The sequence below is a fragment of the Eumetopias jubatus genome, unplaced genomic scaffold (assembly GCF_037043125.1).
Source record: "Eumetopias jubatus isolate StellerSeaLion01/CBP00866 unplaced genomic scaffold, mEumJub1_p1.0 scaffold_1, whole genome shotgun sequence".
Lineage (NCBI taxonomy): Eukaryota > Metazoa > Chordata > Mammalia > Carnivora > Otariidae > Eumetopias > Eumetopias jubatus.
In genome coordinates this window covers 214,380,891-214,403,015 of record NW_028274807.1, presented here as the reverse complement: position 1 = coordinate 214,403,015, position 22,125 = coordinate 214,380,891, and positions in this window count along the sequence as shown.

Below are 22,125 nucleotides of genomic sequence, written 5' to 3'. Positions count from 1 at the left end.
TCGCTCCAAGCCCCCATGGTCAGCATTTGTCACACACACTCTCAGCGCTACACGTGCTCAGCACCCCACTCTGCCCTCCTCCCCTTCCTTCGTGGGCAGTCCCTGCCCTCCCTCTACACTTGTCCCAGCCCTGCCCTGCCACGGACCCCCAGACAGCCTGGTCCCCACCCCCACCCACCGTGGGGCTTGGCCTCCAGGGTTTTTCCACCTCTTGACATAGGCTCCCAGGCCATTCTTGGTCTTGGGGGGCCTACGTGGGCCTGTGGGCTGTTGAACAGCATCTCTGGGCCCCACCCACTGGATGCTCTCAGCCCATCTCCAGCTGTGCCAAGCACGAGCCTCCCAAGCCTTTGCCGAGTGTGCCCGGGCAGGCAGAGTCGCCCTGGGTGCAAACCGCTGTTCTAAAATAAGGGAGAAGACATCGGTTTTCCTCGGAGCATTCCCATCCGGAGAATGGTGCCAGTATCGTCCCTCCGCATGCCCTGCGGGCAGTGAGCAACAGCAATGATAACCACAAGCAAATCTAGCAGACCCCTCACCAGTGAGTGGGACCCCAAGGGGAGTTTTAGTGGGTGAGGGGTGCAGCAGGTGACACCCCAGTTCAGTGAGGCTCCTAGCAAGTGAGTCCCCGTGAGGCTAGATGACCTGTTTCAGATCCCCAGCGGGTGACGTCCCCAACCGCCGAGGTTCCCAGAAGGTGAGGCCCCTCAGGAGGTGAGGCCCCTGGCAGGTAAGGTCCCTAGAGCCGATGTCCTGGCAGCATAGTGCGGGTGGGTGAAGTCCCAGGTAAATGAGATCCCAGCACGTGAGATTCCCAGCAGGTGGGGATGCCCCTCCTCTGGCCGGTGAGTCCCCAGGCAGGCGAGGTCCCCAACAACCGAGGTCCCCAGCAGGTGAGACCCCCGGAGGTGAGGCTCCTGGGAGGTAGGATCCCTTAGAGCTGATCTCCTGGCCACACAGGTGCTCAGTAAGGGAAGCCCCAGCTCAGTGAGCTCCCCAGCAATCAGTGAGCCACCACCCTGGCAGTGAGGTCCCCAGCAGGTGTGTCTGGAGCAGCCCACACCCCAGGCTGGCCAGCTCACGTGAACCAGGAGGCTGCGCTGGGCACCGCCGGGTAGGGGGAATCCTCCTGCAGCCGCCAGCAGCCTTGCAGAACATCAGGGCCCTGCTGAAGGATGGAGGCCGCAGGGTCTCCCGTGAGCAGAAGTAGCCGAGGTAGAGGGTGTGGTCCTTGTCCAGCGGCAGCAGGTACTGGGCCAGTTCCTTGGGGCTCTGGAAGTCACTGATGTGGAAGAAGGCATCGGGAGGCAGGAATTTCTTGTGGTTCCTCCTGCTCGGACCCAGCACCACGGTATGGTGCAGGCCCCCAGGAGGCCTCCTCCAGGAGGATCTCCATGGACAGCTTCTCTGTGATGTAGTCAAGATGCAGAGAGTTCTCGAAAGCTAGGTAAAACTTGTGTAGAGAGTGTGTGTGTGGGGGGACAGTGGAGAGAGCATCACTGAGGAGAAACACGACAGCCCACGCCTGTGGCCACACCTAGGTTTCCAAAGTGACATTCGTTAGCCCTGGGGTCGGCACTGTTGGTTTTTGGCAGTTTATAGGTGAGCACACTGGGGGCACGTGACTCGGCGGGAGACAAGGCCGAGCCAGAATCCCAACCCCAGAGCCCAGGCTCCCCAGCCGTCAGGCGGCACAGCCTCTGTATCTGGGGAGGGGTCCCCAGGGGGCTGCGGTAGGTCCCAAGGCTCTCAGCTCCCACCTTGACCCTGCCCCTCCCAGCCCTTCCCAGACTTCCCCAGTGCCCGGGAGTTGAGGCTTGAACCCCGGCTAGAGCCATTATGATCCAGAACCTAAAGTCTCCCTTCCTGACCTAACCCTGAGCTCCTCTGCCGCTTTGCAGGTGGAGCTCCTCACACAGCAGGCACCGTCCCACAGGGCTTTCTGCAGTCGGGGAAAGGCTCTGTCTCTGCACCATCCGATTCGGCGGCCGCTGGCCCTGTAAGGCCATGGAGCCCTTGCAATGTGGCCGTTTTGTCTGAGAAACAGCGTTTTTTATGCTAATTTAAATTTAAAAACTGATACTCTCTTCTCTGAGTGAAAAACAACTTCAAAATAGAAAGTAGGGCACTTGGTGGCTCAGTTGGCTGAGGTGTGTCTCTTGATGTCGGGGTTGTGAGTTTGAGCCCCACATTGGGTGCAGAGATGACTTAAAGTCTTTAAATAAAAAGGAAGATCAAGCAAAACCAAACGCAACCTCAGATAGTCAATTCATTGATTGCAAACCTTTGAAGTATATTTGGAACATCCTGGATGTGCAAATCTGCTTTTTCAACTCTCCATCTTATGGAGTCTAAATGCAGATCAAGGATCGTTGATGAAAACTGAGTGTCCAAATTTGAGGCATACCAAATGTAACAGACACACCAGATTTCCAAGGTACAGTATCAAAGACAGAATGTAAAGATCTCAATAATTTTTATATTGATTACACATGGAAATCATATAAGTTAGGAACTGTCGTGTTGAAGACAGTCTTTTAAAAAATTAATTTCTCCATTTTTTTTTTTACAATTTTGAAAATGTGGCTACTAGAAAAATATTAAGTATACATGTGGCTTCTACCAAAAGCCTGTTGTGCCGTTCAGGTGTCTGGCGGGCTTAGTTGGTTGAGCCTGCGACTCTTGATTTCATGATTGTGGGCTTGAGCCCCACACTGGGTGTAGAGATTATTTTTTTATAAAGATTTTACTTATGTATTTGAGAGAGAGAGAGAGAGAGAGAGCACAAGCAGGCAGAGAGGTAGGCAGAGGGAGAGGGAGAAGCAGGCTCCCCGCTGAGCAGGGAGCCCGATGTGGGGCTCGATCCCAGGCCCCTGGGATCATGACCTGAGTTGAAGGCAGATGCTTAACCAACTGAGCCACCCAGGCGCCCCTAGAGATCATTTTAAAAAATAAAATCTTAGAGCACCTGGGTGGCTCAGTCGGTTAAGTATCCATCTCTTGATTTCTGCCCAGGTCATGATCCCAGTGTCATGAGTCCGAGTGCCATGTTGGGCTCCCCACTGGGCGTAGAGTCTGCTTGGGATTCTCTCTCTCTCCCTCTCCCTCTGCCCACTTCCCTCACCGCTACTCATACTCACTTGCCCTCACTGTCTCAAAAAAATAAGTAAAAAAATAAAATCTTAAAAAAAAGCATGTGTTGCTCTAGAATTTCTAAGAAAGGAAAACTGGTGAGCATCATAATTTAAAATGTGCGCAACCACTGGCTAGAGGGATCGGCCCAAATGCCACAGATGTGCCTAGCAGGGCATTTTGGACAAGCTATGTGTCCGCCGATGTGGGACTGGTCAAACTGGGGTCTCTCACTACAATAAAATACTAGGCAGCTCGAAGAGTGAATAAAGCCACTGTATCGGCACAGATCCAGGTCTTCCAGTAGCCGTGAGAGTTTAGTACACAGAGATGTGCTTAACATGTAAAGTGCACCTTGGATCATAAAGAGTTCACAGGATCGACTGTAAAATATCCCATGGTGATCTTCTCTATAGATTACATATTGAGATGATGCTTTGGATGTATGGGTGAAATAAAATATATCATTAGAATTAATTTTTCTGGTATCTTTCTATTCTTTTTAATACAGCTGCTAGAACATTGAAAATCACATATGTGGGAAAAGAGTTTGGCTGCTTCTCAGAAAGCTGGACCTCGAGTTAACGTTGTACGCAGACTCCCTGAGGTCTACCGAAAGGAGCTAAAAGCAGGGCCTCAATTATTTGTACACCTGTACTCAGATCAGCACGTTTCTCAACCGCCAAAATTTGGAAACAACTCAGATCCACATTGAGGGATGAATGGATAGACAGAACGCTGTCCATCCACACACTGGAATATTATTTTTTTTAAAGATTTTATTTATTTATTTGAGAGAGAGAGAATGAGAGAGAGAGAGCACATCAGAGGGGATAGGGTCAGAGGGAGAAGCAGACTCCCTGCCGAGCAGGGAGCCCGATGCGGGACTCGATCCTGGGACTCCAGGATCATGACCTGAGCCGAAGGCAGTGGCTTGACCAACTGAGCCACCCAGGCGCCCCACACTGGAATATTATTATTATTAGAAGGAAGGACATTCTGACACTGGCCACAGCAAGATGAACCTGGAGGACATTGGGCTGAGCGAGAAAAGCCGGACTCAAGTTCTATGATTCCACTTGTAAGAAACATCTAGAAGAGGTAAATTCAGAGGGACAGAAAGTAAAGATTACCAGGGGCCTGGGAGGGTGAGAGAGGGAACCGGGAGTTTCTGCTACTGGGAATAGAACTTCTATTTGGGGTGACGAAGATTTGGAACGAGTAGGGATGGCTGCACGCCATCGGAATGCACTCAATACTGCCGAATTGCACACTTAACTATGGGTAAAATGGCAAATTGCCCTTCACATGTATTTTGCTATAAGTTCTAAAAAAAATGCAACATTTTATTTTATTTTATTTTATTTATTTTATGTAGGCTCCACACCCAACATGGGGCCCCCTGCTGAGCCAGCCAGGTACCCCAGTAATGCAACATTTAAACTATTAAATGTTACATTTTATTTCTTTTTATATTTTTAAAGATTTTATTTATTTATTTGAGAGAGAGAGCATGAGCAGGGGAGAGGGATTGGGAGAGAGAAGCAGACTCCCCGCTGAGCAGGGAGCCCCACGTGGGGCCTGATTCCAGGACCCTGAGTTTGTGACCTGAGCCCAAGGCAAACACTTAACTGACTGAGCCACCCAGGGGCCCCTTAAATGTTACATTTTATTTTAATTTACTTATTTTTTTAGAGAGCGCCTGTGAGTACGGGGAGGGGCAGAGGGAGAGAGAGAGAGAGAGAGAGAGAGAGAGAGAGAGAGAGAGAGAGACTCTTTTTTTTTTTTAAAGATTTTATTTATTCATTTGAGAGAGAGAGAATGAGAGATAGAGAGCACGAGAGGGAAGAGGGTCAGAGGGAGAAGCAGACTCCCCGCTGAGCAGGGAGCCCGATGCGGGACTCGATCCCAGGACTCCAGGATCATGACCTGAGCCGAAGGCAGTCGCTCAACCAACTGAGCCCCCCAGGCGCCTGAGAGAGAGACTCTTAAGCAGGCTCCACGCCCAGCCAGCGCAGAGCCTGACGCAGGGCTGGATCCCAGGACCCTGAGGTCATATGACCTAAGCCGAAATCAAGCGTTGGACACTTAACTGACTGAGCCACCCAGGCGTCCCTCAATGTTACGTTTAAAAATAATGTAACCAGGGAGTCTGGGTGGCTCAGTTAGCGTCTGCCTTCTGCTCAGGTCGTGGTCCCAGGGTCCTGGGATCGAGCCCCGCATCGGGCTCCCTGCTCGGCGGGAAGCCTGCTTCCCCCTCTCCCACTCCCCCTGCTTGTGTTCCTTCTCTCACTGTATCTCTCTCTGTCAAATAAATAAATAAAATCTTAAAAAAAAAATAATAATATAACCATTGAATTGTACAGATGGGTGAATGTTATGGGTTGCAAATTATATCTCAACGAAGCTGTTCTGGGAGATGTCATCAGTGACTGACAGCTTGTGCTACTGGGCAGAGCTGGGTAAAGCTGCCAGAGCGGGGTGCGGCTACTGGAGGCTGGCCTTGAATGATCGCGAGGAGTGGAGTGCAGAATTACGTGTTGGCGCCAAAACTTCGGGAAGGAGACCCAACAGACAGACCCTCCAGGAGATAGCCCGAGGCAGGAGTGGGAAGGGGGCTGAAACTTGACCATTTGCTACTTTTGTCCCAGGGCTTGGTGGCCACACACAAAGGGTTAATACTTAAAAATGTAATTAAAATTAATATAGTCTATGCTTTTCAGTACAGGCCCTGGGTTTATGGCAGTCCCTCCTAGGAGCCAGGAGGTCCTTGGCAGTGACCTTGAAGAGCACAGATTTAGGGGGATGGCGGATCCCACCCATGTTGAACCCAAGATATTTTTTTCCCTAGAAACAGAATGAAAAACGCCACTGTGCTGGAATGCTGCAAAGATCAGGGGGAAAAAAACCACCATAAAAGAAAAGAAAGAGGGCGCCTGGGTGGCTCAGTTGGTTGAGCGACTGCCTTCGGCTCAGGTCGTGATCCTGGAGTCCTGGGATCGAGTCCCGCATCGGGCTCCCTGCTCAGCGGGGAGTCTGCTTCTCCCTCTGACCCTCTTCCTTCTCGTGCTTTCTATCTCTCATTCTCTCTCTCAAATAAATAAATAAAATCTTTAAAAAAAATTTAAAAAAAAAATAAAAAAGAAAAGAAAGACACTGGGGCACCTGGGTGGCTCAGTGGGTTAAGCATCTGCCTTGGGCTCAGGTCATGATCCCAGGGTCCTGCTCAGGGAGGGGGGGGCCGCTCTCCCTCTCCCTCCCCCACCCTGCTCATGCTCTCTCCCTTTCTCTCTCTCTTTCTCACTCTCTCTCTCAAGTAAATAAGTAAAATCTTAAAAAAGAAAGAAAGAAAGAAGGAAAAAAAACGAAACCAAAACCAAACACAAAATCCCAGAGTAAAAGGGTGAGGGGTAACTGCAGGGGGAGACAGAACTCCTTCCCAAAGGACAGGACAGAGAGAGTCCAAGGTCAGGAACGCTGAAGGGCTCTGGGGTGTCGCTGGAGGCCAGGGCTCTAGAGTCCAAGGTCAGGAACGCTGAAGGGCTCTGGGGTGTCGCTGGAGGCCAGGGCTCTAGAGTCCAAGGTCAGGAACCCTGAAGGGCTCTGGGGTGTTGCTGGAGGCCAGGGCTCTAGAGTCCAAGGTCAGGAACCCTGAAGGGCTCTGGGGTGTCGCTGGAGGCCAGGGCTCTGGGGGCTCTCCGCCTGTGCTCGGGCACCTAAATCGGAGCTTCCCACGCCCCACTCCACCTTGGGCCCACCTGGACCCAGAAAGACCCCAGGAGGGCAGGCACGAGGCCTTGCCCAGGGGGCACCCACTGCATTGTGGGAGGGGGGAAATTTGCCCCAAGAGGCCTTACCTGGGGAGGGGCGGCGTGCAGGGGGTAGCCAGCAGTTGACCGGAAGTTTAGGACCACGGCACGTGTTTCTCAGGTGTGGATTAGACCATACCATTGGACCTGTCGCTACTGCGCGGCTCAGCCCAACCCCCACACCCGCCATCAGGCGACCCAGGTGTCCACTCCCAGGAGCTAAGCCATCACCAAAAATTTACCTGTGGGGGGGGCGCCTGGGTGGCTCAGTCGTTAAGCGTCTGCCTTTCAGCTCAGGTCATGATCCCAACGTCCCGGGATTGAGCCCCGCATCGGGCTCCCTGCTCTGCAGGAAGCTTGCTTCTCCTTCTCCCACTCCCCCTGCTTGTGTTCCCTCTCTCACTGTCTCTCTCTCTCTGTCAAATAAATAAAATCTTTACAAAAAAAAAAATCTACCTGTGGGACCCTCCCCGCCTCTGCTGTGATATGATTTATAAGAACTGCACGTGTATTTGGTCATTCATATTCCCCAAATCTATTTCTTGGATGTATCGGTCTTCTTCCCTCATTCCCGAAAAGGCTTCGGAGCCATAAACGTGAAATGGGTGCCTTGTTCATGAAAGTTACTTTTGGACCCACCCAAAGGTTGGGGCTGGTGGCCAGGAAGTTGAATCAGCCCGTGACCGGTGAGTAAGTCAACCATGCCTATGTGTGAAGTCTCCATAAAACCCCAAAAGGACAGGGTTCAGAGAACTTCTGGGTTGGTAAGCAGGTGGCTACTGGCAAAGAGTTGTTTGCTTGGAAAGGCGAGAAAGCCCATACTTTGCCCTGTGCCTCTCTCCTCCTGGCTGTTGATTTATATCATTTATCATGTCCTTTAATAATCTGGTAAACGTGTTTCCCAGAGTTCTGTGAGCCAGCCTAACCAATTAATGAAACCTAAGGAGTGGGTCCTTGGAACCTCCTCTCTGTAGCTGGGTGTCAGAAGCACAGGTGATGGGGGCGCCTGGGTGGCTCAGTCGGTGAAGCGTCTGCCTTTGGCTCAGGTCATGATCTCAGGGTCCTGGGATCCCCACACTGGGTTCCCTGCTCAGCGGGAGCCTGCTTCTCTCTCTGCTCCTCCCCCCACCCGTGCACGCTCTCTCTCTCTCTCTCTCTCTCAAATAAATAAAATCTTTAAAAAGAAGAAAGCACAGGTGATGGCCTGGGCTTGCAGCCAGCTTCTGAGGTGGGGGTGGGTGGCAGGCTTGTAGGAGGGAGCCCCTAACGTTGCAGGACCCGATGCTGTCTCTGCAGAAATGTGTTGGCATTGGCCTGAATTCCCTTAGAACTGCTTGGTGTTGTGGGTGTGGGAACCCCAACCCCACCCTGGAATCGGGTCTGGGAACGTTAGAGTTGGTGTCAATGAGCCTGCACTCAGACCCCATCACGGGCAGTACCCTGAGGCTCGTGTGGCTTTGGGCATGCAGCTGACCCATCCATCAAGGGAAAAGATGACTGAAACTGCTGGTTCTCAAAGTGGGTTCTATTCAAGGGTGGGCAGGGATTCCTTGGAGGGTGGAAAGGGGCCGGTGGGCAGAATTTCCAGCTACCCACCTTCACTTCCACCAGATCCTACTCCCGTGTTGAGTTGGTCAGCAAACATTTCTTGACTACCGGCTATGTGCTGGGCCCCCAGGATATTGCAGGAAGCAAGTGGGTAAAAAAAAACAAACAAAAAAACACAACAACAACAAAACACAAAAACAAAACAAAAAACAAAACAAAAAAAAACACCAAGAAGTCATGTGAACGTAAAATTATAATTTGTACCAAGTGAGGAGGATGGGACCTGGTCTGGCCTTCCTGGGTATGTGAGCTGTGAGCTAAAGCCCCAGAGGAGTTCTCTTCATAAAAAGGAGGGAAGAAGAGCTTTCTGGGCAGAGGAAAGGCCTGTGCTAAGGCCCTGAGGCAGCAAGGAATGGAGGGATGGAGGAATTCGGTAAGGCTGGGTCTTCCTGAGCAGGAGATGAGGTCAGAGCTGGCATGGAGGCCAGGCCACATGGAGCCGTGTCTGCCTATGGTCAGCAATGGGGTGGGGGGATAGGGAGCCACGTGCGGCTTCCGACAGAGCCGTCCCCACATCCTGAGACTCTCTCAGGCCACCATGTGGGGGACAGGCTCCTGGGGACAGAGCAGAGGCAGGGAGACTAGGAAGCAAGAAGCTGCTACAGGCTGGCCAAAGTCTGAAGTCCAGCTCCCAGGAGTCACCCTGTCCCCAGCCCGGATACCATTTCCGTGAGAGGCTGCTTTCTGTGGCCTTGACGTTTCTAGCTTTTCCAGGCCGGTGGGGGTTCCGGGAGGCTGGGGGGTCTCCTAGGGCCAGGCATTGACACAAGAGTCTGGCCCAGATCTACTCACGGCTCACTCTCTGGCAGGGGGAATTATCTGGTGACTTATTAAATTATAACTCATGGAGCTGTCCGTCCTTATGTTGCTGTGTCCCCGCCCACGGCCAGGTGCGAGACGTCAGCCTTCCCGCAGCGACCCTGCCGACGATGGCGACCGAGGTCCCGAGGGCAATTCCTTGCCACAGGTCACTTGGCATCTCGAGCGCACTGAGGAACCACCAGTGACACCAGTGGCTCTTCCCGAAACACTCTTGCCCCTTGGCCCCTGGTTACACCCTAGCTCAGGGCAGATCTGTCTTCCCGGGAGCTTTGGCCACACTGTGTCGCTTTTTCTGCTGGACCGACAGCCCCATGGGGATGCAAAAGCCGAAGAACCAGAGAGGCTGGAAGAGAGAGTAAGAAATCAGGTTGTATCTCAAGGATTTAAAAACCCAGGAGCGCCTGGCTGGTTCCGTCGGTGGGACGTGCGACTCTCGATCTCGGGGTTGTGAGTTCGAGCCCCATGTTGGGTGCAGAGAGGACTTAAAAATAAAATCTTAGGGCGCCTGGGTGGCTCAGTCGGTTGAGCGACTGCCTTCGGCTCAGGTCATGATCCTGGAGTCCCCGGATCGAGTCCCGCATCGGGCTCCCTGCTCAGCAGGGAGTCTGCTTCTCCCTCTGACCCTCCCCTCTCCCATGTGCTCTCTCTCTCTCTCATTCTTTCTCTCAAATAAATAAATAAAATCTTAAAAAAAAATAAAATCTTAGGGGGCGGCTGGGTGACTCAGTCGGTTAAGCAGCTGCCTTCGGCTCGGGTCGTGGTCCTAGGGTCCTGGGGTCGAGCCCCGCATCGGGCTCCCTGCTCAGCCAGAGTCTGCTTCTCCCTCTCCCTCTGCCTGCCACTCTGCCTACTTGTGCTCTCTCTCTGTCTCTCTGTCAAATAAAAAAATCTTAAAAAAAATAAAATCTTAAAAAAACAAAAACAAAAACAAACCCAAACCCAAGCAGGTGTTTAGTGGAAGGCCATGAGGTTCTGTCTATTGCACATGTGTGATCAAAGTTTGGCTGGCTGTGTCTGCATATGTGTTGGGTTGGAGCCCTGGTCCTGCCTTTCACTCCCTGAGGGATCCAGGACCAGGTGCCCCGCTGTCCGTCCCGTACTGCTTGAGCACCTCTGGCCCTGCTCATTGCTACTGTCTCCAGAGGGAGTGAGTGCCCTGTCTAGGGGAGGCTCCAAGCAGGAGGGCTTTGCTGTGGAAGTCATGGCTCCACACCACTTTGAGATGCCCCAGTGGAGCCAGGAGGCACTTTATCCACCCTGGGGCCGGGCCAGGAAGGTTCCAAGAGGCTTCCAGCAGAGGCTCCCAGGGGCTGGGATGGAAGCCAGATGGAGACCCCCCCCCGCCACCATGTTCCTCCTCTCCCATCTGCTCCTGGGTTGGCTGGTTCAGATCCATTTGTCACCGTGGCTAGAGAGGTGATGGAGGTGGTGCTGTCCCCAGAGTGTCCCCATGCACAACGGTACCTTGGACCCCACTGGAGCTCTAGCCATCTGTCACTGAGTCACAGGTGGGTGTGGACTGGACCAGGAGCAGCGAGGCTAGGGGGCTGATGGGGATGTTCCACACACCAGCCCCCCAAAGCTGACTGTCCGAGCGCCCCACAGGGCACCAGGAGGCCGGAGGTGCTCCTGGGGTCAGTGACTGCCGCCAGGCTGAGCCCCCGACTCCAGGCTGCCCCAACCGCCGAGAAGAGGGAGATGGTGATTGGGGTTCATGGGAGGCCTGCGGGGCTCCTGGTCCCTCCAATTCTGCCCACTCATCCCCCTCCCTCCGAGCCCTGCCCCTTGACAGGGACTAGGAATGAAACCCTCGGGTGTAACAGGGGTCGGGCGAGGGCAGGTCACCTCCCAAACCGCCCCAGTTGGCAAGTGATCATCCCCGGCAGCCACCGCGCCCACCCTCACTCCTTCCTCATGCCTTTTGCACCAGTTCCCTCCACCTGGCATGCCCTACCCTGCCCTTACTCTCTTCCTTCTCAACGTGCCACCTGCCCCCGGGGACCTCCGGCCATGGTCCTTCCCTTCAGTTCGTTTTACGGCCTCAAACCACCTGTTCTGCCTAATATTTTATTTCAGGCTCTATTGCTATTTTTATTGTCTGCTTCCAACAGCTGGGAAGTGGGACCAGGCGGGGTGGGGGGGTTGGGATTCGAGCCCACTGGCCTTAGGATGTGCAGGTGGACCAAAAGTCAACCCCTGGGGTCCAGCCTTTGGGGGGTCAGAGGACCCCTCCTGCCCAAAGCCAGAGGGAGCTGGTGCTTGTCCTGAATTTGTTGTGTGACCTGAGAAATTGCCTGACCCTCTCTGTGCAAGACTTGCCTAGCCAATGCCAGGGAGGCCTCCCTGGAAGGAAGCCGGTCCCAGAGCCCAGACTGGGGGGACCCCCTCCTTCAGGCTCAGGATGAGCTGTCACCAGTGTGTGGGATGAGGCGGGGCCATCTGTACTCCCCAGCCGGGGTCTCTGGCTACATCGGACCCCCCAGTGCCTTGCTCCCCGGGCTGGGTGGGTGATGGAGCTGCCAGCCTGCTGGAAATTTCTTTCCCCCTGGGGCCTCGGGGCTGTGAGCCAAGGGTGGCTGCGGCTCAGGAGGCAGGCAGGGGGCCCTCTTGGGCTGGGATGGGTGAGACATGAACCACATGTGTGATTTGAGGCACAGGAAAAGGTGATGGGGGTGCAGGCACAGTGCCTGGGCATGATGCGGTCACCCTAGCATCCCCTGATGTTGGCCCGGGTGGCCAGGGACCAAGGAAGGTTCCCCTCTGAGCCTTGGAGAAACTTCCAGAAAGAGGGAGATGTTCGGCTCTCAGACATCAGCTCAATTGGAGGCAGTGACCCTACGGACAAAGGGTCCCTAGGCTCCACTCTGTGCCCCCCACCCCAGACACTGGCCCTGCCCCAGCCTGCAAGGCAGCCCTGGCCTGGCCTCCCAGGACCCCTGGCGTGCAGCCAGCCAGTGAGGAGAGCAGCCCCAGGTGTGTGATGTGGGTGGCAGGTGAGCGATGGGCCCAGTGAGGCTGGCTCAGCTCTGGGGTTACTGGCGGGCTTGGCAGAGGCCCTCCAGGCCCCCCACACCCTCACCCACCGGTGCCCCTCCATCCTCCCACCCAGCCCCAGTCAAAGGCACTGCAGGGATTACTGAGTGTCCACTGTGCAGACAGGGAAACAGGCTCACAGAGTGTCTGGAATTCACCGCCCCCCCCCCCCCCACACCACCAAAAAGACCCCTCAGCCTCCCTTGGCTCTTGCTCTCTCCAGAGAGCAGCAATTTCTCCCAACCCCAGAATGTTCTAGAATGTTCCAGAAGGCCTCATTTAAAGTCAGAATCCACCCTGCAGCCCCTGAGTGGTAGAGCTGGGCTGGAACCTGGACCCATCTGTCTGACCTCAGAGCTCTTGACCACAAGAGCTTCAGGGAACAGACTTTGACCTCTGGCAGCTGTGTGACCTTCGGTGAGTCATGTCACCTCTCTGGGTCCCGGTCATCTCCTCTTCAGAAGGAAGCCAACGCTGGCACCCTCTTCAGGTGACCTGGTGCGTTTCCCTCGTGCTCCCGCAACGTTTGAAGGGCTCTGTGGGGGCAGAACTGTGGGCAGGGGGTTGGAAACCCTCAGGCCTGGACCCCTGGCCCTTTCTGGGCCTCAGTTTCCCCTCCTAGGTTATCTTTAAGAACGCTGTCTCTTCCTGTCCATATTCACGGTGCTGGGGGCTGCTGTGGGGAGAGGGAGGGAGGAAGCTCCAGGTGACAGAAACCTGGCATCCCTGAGCTGCCCGCCCGGCGCCTTTCCTCACCCTGGCCCCCTGGCACGTTGGGGTCTGCCCGCCCCTGGCACCCCGGCCCGGCCGCTTCACGTGGCTTAAATTTCAGCCCGTGGTGGGTGAGCGGGGGGGGCCGGACACGCTTCATTTTCCAATTTCTGGAAATAAAAGCTGTGGGGCCCTCTATTGTTGAGTGGAAAAAAGCCGTTGCAAAACACGATGTGAAGAAACATCAGTGCCTAGGTGCATCGCCGCTGCCCAGCGCGGGAGATAGAAGATTCCAGGGAAGACTTGGGGGCCGGGGAACAAAGGGCCCTTTTTCCTCTCGCCCTGGAAAGGCTCTGTGGAGCTCGCTCGCGTGTGGTGGTTTTAGAATCAGAAAAGCCAGCGAAGGTGTTTTGCAAGACAGAAAGCAGTTCAGAGATCTGTTGGGACAAGGAAACAGAAAAGCTTAGAATTTGTTGGTTTGTTTTTGGAGGACGTTTTCCAGCATTCCAAGACACCTGTCCCTCCACTGGCAAAGATCTGGGCCAGGAATGCCAGTGACCTGGGCACCGGGCCTGGCCCTGCGGGGAGCAGATGGAGATGCCACGTGCAGAAGATGTGTCCAGAATTTGCCCCTGCCCCCATCCCCACTGGCATGCTCCGGCAAGCAGCAATTCCCCCCTACCCAAGGTCTCTGAATGTGCCTGAATTTACCGTCGGAATCCACCTGCAGCCACTCAGGTTCCCGGCCCAGCTGTGGCCCCTGGCTCTGCCCTCAACCTGGAGGGTGCCCGCGCTGGGGGTTGGCCTGGGAACAAAGGTAGAGCCGGATGGTGGAATTTCGGGCCATGTCTCTGCTCAAGACCCTCCCATGGCTGTCATCGATCTCAGCGGCAAAGCCCCCAGGTCCTGCTGCATCTCCCCACACGCCTCCTCACTGTTCATACCCCAGGACCTTTGCATGTGCTGTTCCCGCAGCTTGGCACTCTCTCCCTCGTACCCACGTGGCTTCCTCAGATATCGCTCTTTTGAATCATTGTCTTTCCAACTGCCCCCACCAGCACTCCCCAGCCCCTCTCCTGCTTTATTTCTCTCCGCAACAATTACTGCCATTTAACTAGACCATGTGTTCGACTTATTGGCATCATTCGCTCTTGCCTTTCTCCCACCAGAAAGTCAGCCCCACGAGGGATCTGGCTCTGCTTTGTTTCCTGCTGAGCCCCAGCACCCTAAACAGTGCCGGACACACAAGAGGGCCTCAATAAACACACCTTGAATGAATGAATGAATGAATGAATGAGCAAATGAATGAATGGTACTGTCTTAGTACTGTCTTGCAAGTACTAAGCACAGCTGGAAAATTCTCCTGTTTCTTGGCTTGTCATTGCCTTTCCCCCTAGACTGGGAGCCCTGTGGGACAAGCGCCTGGGTACTCCTGTAGGAATTGGCACCCAGTCGCTGCTCCTGAGCAGGTGTTGGATAAATTACAGCATTTGTGAGTCAAGCCAGACAGAAATTTGGAATCCTGGGAAATGATTAATGAAGACTTCAGGGGAACTTTGGGGCAGGAGTGGCCCTCACCCACCCTCTTCCTTGCCCCCCACCCTGACTGCCTCGCCCCTGGCTGTCTCCAAGTGGCCTACAGGTGAGAGGTTCCTGACCCTGGGTGACACAGGGCAGGCCACATGGGGATGGAGCCTGATGGCAGGCGCAGACAGGCAAGGAATGCCTCGCCAACAGGAATGAATAAACAGGCTCCTTGGATGTCAGAGGTTGGGGGGGGGATGCTTTGAACCTCATGCTTGGCTGAGGATGTTTGGACAAGGCAGGAGGCCAGGGGGTGTCATCAGGGCTAAAATTAGCCTCTGATTCCCGCTCAGTCCCTCCCTCTGGGGCCGGGAGAGAGGCCAGGACAGGCCATCACTTAAGGGGGCTAACTTTGTGCCAGGCCAAGCTCCTTGAATATATGAATGCATTCAATCCTCTCAACGGCCCTGAGAGTTGGCTGCTATTATTAGCAGCAGCATTATCCCCATATTACAGGCGAGGAGACTGAGGCACAGCGAGAACACTTGGTTCAGAGTCATACAACTCGCAAGGGGCAGAGCTGGGATTCATACCTGGGAATCGGGGACTGTGCCCTCACCATCGGGGCTGGGCAAAGGTCAAGGAGATAACAGAGCTCACACAGTGGGTACTCGGGGGCGGCAGCATGGGGCCCCTCCTTTCCTTTCCCCCAGGGACCTCTGGACTTCCTCCAGAGTCACAATTTCAGCATCCAAATTAAAATACGACCATTGCAGTTGGCAGCTAGATGTGGCCTCAACCTCTCCCATCCTACCTGGGCCCCCCCTGGAGCCCCAAGTCCAGTGTCTAAGTGGGGGACACACCTGACGGGAGCCCCCCAGCATTTCCGGGGGGCAGGGTCCCTCTGATTGGCCAATGTTGATCAGCATCCGGGTACTCACCCATAATGCAGGAAGGACAACTGAGGCCCACTTCCCATCCCGGGGGACTAGAAAATGCTGCCAGATAGCATCCAGCTGAATCTGAACTTCAGATAAACAGTGGATCAGGTTTTAGAGTGTGTCCCACAAATTGGATGGGACATATGCTAACATACCCTAAAATGTGGTTTACCTGAAGTCCAAACTTAACTGGCCATCTGTATTTTTGTCTGCTTCATGTGACAACCTTCGCTGGTGGGGGAGGGGGCGTCCAGGGAGGGGGAGGGCAGGCAGGTGATGAAGAGGTTGACTAAGCCACAGAAGGTGCTCAGATGGCCCTTCAGCAAGGTGACTCCTGATGAGTTTCCCAGGGGCTGGAGTGGAGGGCGGGAGGAAGCGAGATGGGGAGGGGGCCCAGGGGACCTCTCTGCCCCCACACCACCCCCTCCAGGTCTTGCCTGCCTTGGCTCATTGTTCATTTTTAGTGGTGGTCACTGGGGCAGAGTGTGGGCAGGGAAGGCCTGGCACTGAGGCCCCTGTAGCAGGTGGCCTCACTAATGGGGGCTAGAGAGGGAGTGGGGGTGGGGAGGGGGGTGTCCTGGCCCACCAGGGGGCCAGCCTGGGGCGAGAGGCAGACCCCCACCCCCACCCTGCCATTTCCTTTCCGGTGGAGACGGAGACGGGAGACCAGGGCTGCGCATCTCTGCAGCCCCACCCCATGCCAGGCAGTCTCCTCCTGGGTCAGGGGTGGAGGGTTCCTCTGGCTCTCCCAGCTTCCTCCCACCCTCTGGCTCCCCACGTGCCAGCCTCAGCTGAACCTGTTACCCATGGGAGTTTACTGAATCCTCCTTGGACATCGGGCCAGGTGATTCCTCTGGGCCCCTCTCTCCCCGTTCAACCACATTACGGTCCTAGTCTGCATCGGTCCTGGTCAGCCTGACTTGTAACTGCCTGCTCGCATGTCTCTCTCCCCCACTGGACTGTGAGCCTCAGGAGGGTCCAGATCCCCTGGACTGGATCTGCCTGGATCGCTACTGTGTCCCCAGTGCCCGGGGCCCCGGGACACTGCAGGCAGAAGTGATCTGGAGTCAATCACAAGGCCCTGGCTCTGCCCTCGTTTGCTGTATGACCCTGCGCAAGTAGCTGTCCCTCCCTGAGCCTTGGTTTCTCCAACTGTAAAATGGGGTACTAGCACCACCTCCTTCCTAGCCTGGATTGCAAAGAAATCATTTCGTATTAAAGATATTGGAGGGGCGCCTGCGTGGCTCAGTCGGTTAAGCATCTGCCTTCAGCTCAGGTCATGATCCCCGGGTGTTCTCTCTCAAGTAAATAAATAAAATCTTTAAAAAAAACACGTGATATTGGAACCATGCTTGGCTCCTACCATGAGATACTGCTATACACCTACTGGAAAGGCCGAAATCTGGAGCTCCAGACAACACAGATGCTGGTGAAGATGTGGAGCTCTCTCATTCACTGCTGGTAGGGATGCAAAATAGTCCAGCCCACTCTGGAAGGCATTTTTGGAGGTTTCTTACAAAAGTAAACATACTCTTCCCATACGATCCAGCAACTGCACCGCTTGGTATTTACCCAAAGGAGTTGAAAACTTATGTCCACACAAAAACCTGCACAGGAATGTTTATGGCAGCTTTTGTTCCTAATTGTCAAAACTTGGAAGCAACCCAGACATCCTTCAGCGGGTGATGGATAAACTGTGGGACATCCAGACAATGGAATGTTATTCAGCGCTAAAAAGAAATGAGCCATCCAGCCACAGAAAGACTCGGAGGAATCTTAAATGCATATGATCAAGTGAAAGAAGCCAGTCCGAAAAAGGCTATACACACCGTAGGATTGCAACTCTGTGACATTCTGGAAAAGCAAAACTGGAGACAGTCAAAGGATCGGTGGCTCCCGGGGTGGTGGTGGGTGGGGACGAATGAATGGGCAGAGCCCAGAGTTTTAGGGCAGGGAGACTACTCTCATCTGGTAGAGGTGGGTACCGGCCATGCTACATCTGTCCAAACCCACAGAAAGTACAGCACCAGCAAGGGAGGGCCCTAATGTCAGCTATGGATGTTAGTTTCTAACAATGTATCGATATGCGGTCACCGATTGTAACAAATGTACTGCAGTGATGGGAGCTGTTAATGAAAGAGGACACTGTGTGGGGGGCTAAGTTGGTGTATAGGAACTCCGGACTCTGCTCAATTCCTCTGTACACCTGAAACTGCCCTAAAAAATACAGGTCGTTAATTTAAAAAAAAAAAAAAAATTCAGGAAGCGTGTGGGTATATTCACCCACATGCAAAATGGCTTTTAGAACAGACCCTTCTTCATCGCTGAGCTCTTGCTAGTAGCAAAAAACCTGGGAAGAGAGAAAGGTGCTTTAATGGGGATGACAGTACAGCCACAGGATGGAATATTATGTGGCCGTTAAAAGCAAGAGATGGGTTTTTACTGTGCAGGAAGAAATCCAAGATGTGTTGTTGTCGGGAAACCAGACTCAGGTCTGTGAAACAGCAGGGACAGTGTGATAGACTTTCTGTAGGAGGAAAAGAAAATATACAGACGTGCTTGCTTCGGCATGGAACATTGCTGAAAGGAGAAACAAGAAACCGGGCTGGCGGCCTCTGGGGAGGGCGGCAGGGTGGGGGGTGGCTGGGGAGAGAGGTATTTTTTTTCTGAACACCCTCTGGCATGTTGTAAATTCTGTGGTCTGAGTCGGTTTCACCTATTGAAAAAAAAAAGAAACTGTAAAATAGATTTTAAGTAATTTTGCTGTGGGGGAAAAAATGGCAAAGCGAAAGCATGTAGATGGGTTTTTCAGAAAGGAGGGAGAATTTTAGGCCAGGCCGTGGGTCTGCCTGCAGCCCCTCCAACTGGGCTGAGAGCCCTCCCGCCTGTCCAGTCCCCAGAGCATTGCCCTGGCCCTGGCTCACACCTTTCCTGCTCTGGTTCAGGGACCGCTCAGAGCCCAGCGGGGCTCCTGGAGGTGAGCCGGGGGCTGGGTTGGGCCGAGGCCGACCACCCAGTCTTCCGTGAAGCCCCCAGGCGGCTTGGCTGGCTCTGAGGAAGGATATGGGGCTGGGGGCCAATCCAGGCCTCTCTCTGCTCCTAATCCAAAAAGGACCAGAGTAAAAGGGTGAGGGGTAACTGCAGGGGAACTACCAGAGGTCCTGGCGGGGGTGACTGTTCTGTGCCTGTTTCCCCACCAGCAAATCACTCTCCGGCTGTGGACGCTGGAGCTGACTTGTATCCACAGAACTGGGGGCTCCGCTGGGTTCTAAACCCTGGATGTCAAGCCAGACCGGGGGTTGGGGGGCAAAGCTCCGCCCCCCCCCCCACTTCCAGAACCCTGAAGTGATGACTAATCTGGCTTCAGGCTTTGAGGTGGTGACTCTGGGCTGAGGCTCCCCACCAGAACCCAGTCAGAAGACCCCCATCTGCCCCTCTGTAGGGAGGACCCTGTGGGCACAGATGTCTGGTGCCCCAAGGCACTCGGGGCTCAGGCCCCCTTCCAGAGCAGCCCTTTTGGGCATGTTCAAGTGGGCTGGTGCTGCTCTGGGGGTCTTTGCCGGGACAAGGGAAAGGTTTTCACTCAGAAGTGAAAACTGGAAGCATTGCAGGGAAAGCAGGATGGATTTCATGGTCCCCCAGCAGTCAGCACCCCCACAACAGCAAACCCCGCCTGACTTGTGTGTCCTCTGGTAACACACGCCCTGACATTGGCCCCTTCCCTCACTTCACAGGGACCCCATGGTGCACCCCACCCGGCCACATGGCCTCCTCGCAGGGGGAGGGGGTGGGGTGGTGGTGCACCAGGCTCCGTCCAGCCTCAGGGCCTTCACCAAGGAGGGAATGTCATTGGTCTTGTTGGTTGATGTGACCCCAGGCCCGAGACAATGCCTGGCACACATAGGTTCTCAGTAAATACTTGTGCCTTCCAAGTCTTGACTTGAGCTTTGGTTTATGGACGGTTGCTTTCCCTGTGGCCCCCCTGCCCGGCCATCATCTAATGGGGATGTCGTGAATGGGACTTTGCCCAGCGCTCGCACCCAGGAAGCAGGGCTGGGCCACAGATTTACAGAGCCCCACTATGTCCCTCGGCTGCTTGTGACCCAAGGGTGTAACAGCCAGGATATGTCCCAGCCCTCGGAGATACACGGTCCGTGAGACAATGCATGTGATGGACATGGATCTAGAAGCTGCTAAGTGCTGTGGGCAAAACTGGCAGTAGGTAGAGGGTGTGTAGGGAGTGCTGGCCGGGTGGGATGTCACTTCTGTGAGGTGTCAGAGAGGCCTCAATGAGGAGGTGACATTTGAGCTGAGAACTGGAGGTGAGGGGGTGGCTGTGGGGCTGTCTGGGGGAAGAGTGTTCCAGGCAGAGAGCACAGGCAATACAAAGGCCCTGGGGGCAGCACTGGCCTGGTGTGTTGAAGGAACAGCAAGCAGAGGGAGCGAGGGGTAGAGAGGGAGGGGGAGGTAGGGAGGAGACAGGCAGGTCGTGCAGGGCCTGTGGGCCTCAGGGAGGACTTGGACTTTTACTCTGAAGAAGGTGGGAGCCCTGGAGGGCTGTGGGCGGAGGGCAGGGCCCGACCCAGACGCTCACGGGCACCCTCTGGTGGCTGCATCAGGGAAGACAGATTGCAGGGTGGGAGCGGCAGGTCAGGGGAGGAGGCTGTGTTGTGCCAACGGGGCGATGATGGGGGCCAGCCCCTGCTTGGGGCCGCGGAGGGACGCAGAAGTGGGCAGATCCAGGACAGCGTCTAAAGTCAGGCGGATTCACAAAGGGGTTAGAGGGCGGAAGGATGAGCCCTTCAGGCCCCACCCGCCCTTCTCCACAGACTGGTGTGTCCCGCCCTGACCCACATGCAAGGTGGTTTTTCATTTTTTATTTTATTTTTAAAGTAGGCTCCATGCCCAGCATGGAGCCCAACGTGGGGCCCGAACTCACAAGACCTGAGCCAAGATCAACAGCCGGTGCTTGACCGACTGAGGCACCCAGGCACTCCTGCCATGTAACTTTTTAAAGGAATCCGTGGGGGTGTTGCTTTTGAGATCACTTGGCCTTGTCCCACTGGACTCCAATTGAGACCACCTGGGAAGCCTTTCAGATAGGTTGTTGCCCCACGATCGCTAATGACCATCAAAGAACTAAGGTCGCGAGCCTGCTGCGAGCCAGGCCCTATGAAGCCGCCTGGCTGGGCCTCAGTTTCCCCATCTGTAAAACAGGACCAGCAAGAGCAGCTCCCTCCTAGGGCTGTTGCAAGGATTGGATGAGCTAACAGTAACAACTGAGCCTTCCTGGCCGTGGGCAGAGGCTCCCCTAGCTCTTCTTCTTGGTCGGATTTAGCCCGCTCACATTTTCTTGGCTTTACAGAGAGCTTGAGACCCCGCAGCAGAGCCTGGAGGCTTGTCAGTCCTTGCAGGCTTGTCCCCACCGGGCAGGGTGTCTCCAGGGATGGGGGCCTTGGGGAGCGTGTGCCCCGCTGCCCCAGAGGTCGGCCCCGGGAGGAACAGCAGGCCCTTTCTCACTCAGCGGCCCTGCTCTGTCCCCCACATCAGGCCTTTGATCTGTCTTCTGCCCAGGACGCCTTTCCCCCTCAGGCACATCCAGCAAGACCTCATCCTCGGATCTTCTGACTCTCGCTTCCCTACCGCACTTTGTCCTCCCCCAGGAAGCCCTCCTGCTCTCCCCAGTCCCTTGCCCTGGAGAGGCCCTTTCTGAGTTCCTCCTTTTCTTCCAGACCAGACTGCCTGGGGCTGGAAATGGCTTCATCAAGCTCAGGATGGGGACAGGGGGACCACTGTACTCTGGAAAGGTCCTTCACTACCCCAAGCAGGGGCCGCTGGGGCAGGAGGTGGGGTCCCAGGCAAAGTGTGTGTGTGGGGACTGGATACTATAAACAAGGCCGGCCCCCCTGGGGTCTCTGCATGGGGCAGTATGATGTCAGTCCCTCACAGCCTCATAAATGTTTACGGGCAAGGGGGTCTGGACTTGGGGGGGGGGTCCCTGGAGCCCAGCAGGCAGCCAATCCTTCCTGCCCCATTCCGGGGGGGCCTGCTCCAACACTGGCGGCCAGCCAGCCCAGAGAGGGCTGAATAAGTGTCCAGCACAGCCCTGGTCTGAGCCAGCTAAAGGGGAAACTGAGGCTAGGAAGCAGGAAGGGACTGGCTGGCTGTGAACTTTTGCTTTTCCTCTGGGGCTCGGGCTTCACAAAGAGCCAGGGGTGGGGGGTGGTGGTGGCCATCAGTTAAGTGCCTGACTCTTCGTTTCGACTTGTGATCTCGGGGTCATGTGATCAAGCCCCATGTCGGGCTCTGTGGTCAGTGTGGAGTTTGCTTGAGATTCTCTCTCTGCTTCTCCCAGTCATGCTCATTCTCGCTTTCTAAAATAAAATAAATCTTAAAAAAAAAAAAAAAAAAAGAGCCAGGGGGCTGAGGAAGGGTGTGTGGGGAGGCCTGGGTAGATCCGGCTGCGAAGTGACCGACTGCTGAGCCTTGACCAGGTCCCCCTTTCGGCCCTCGGTGACCAGAGGCCCGACCTGCAGCACCAGGTC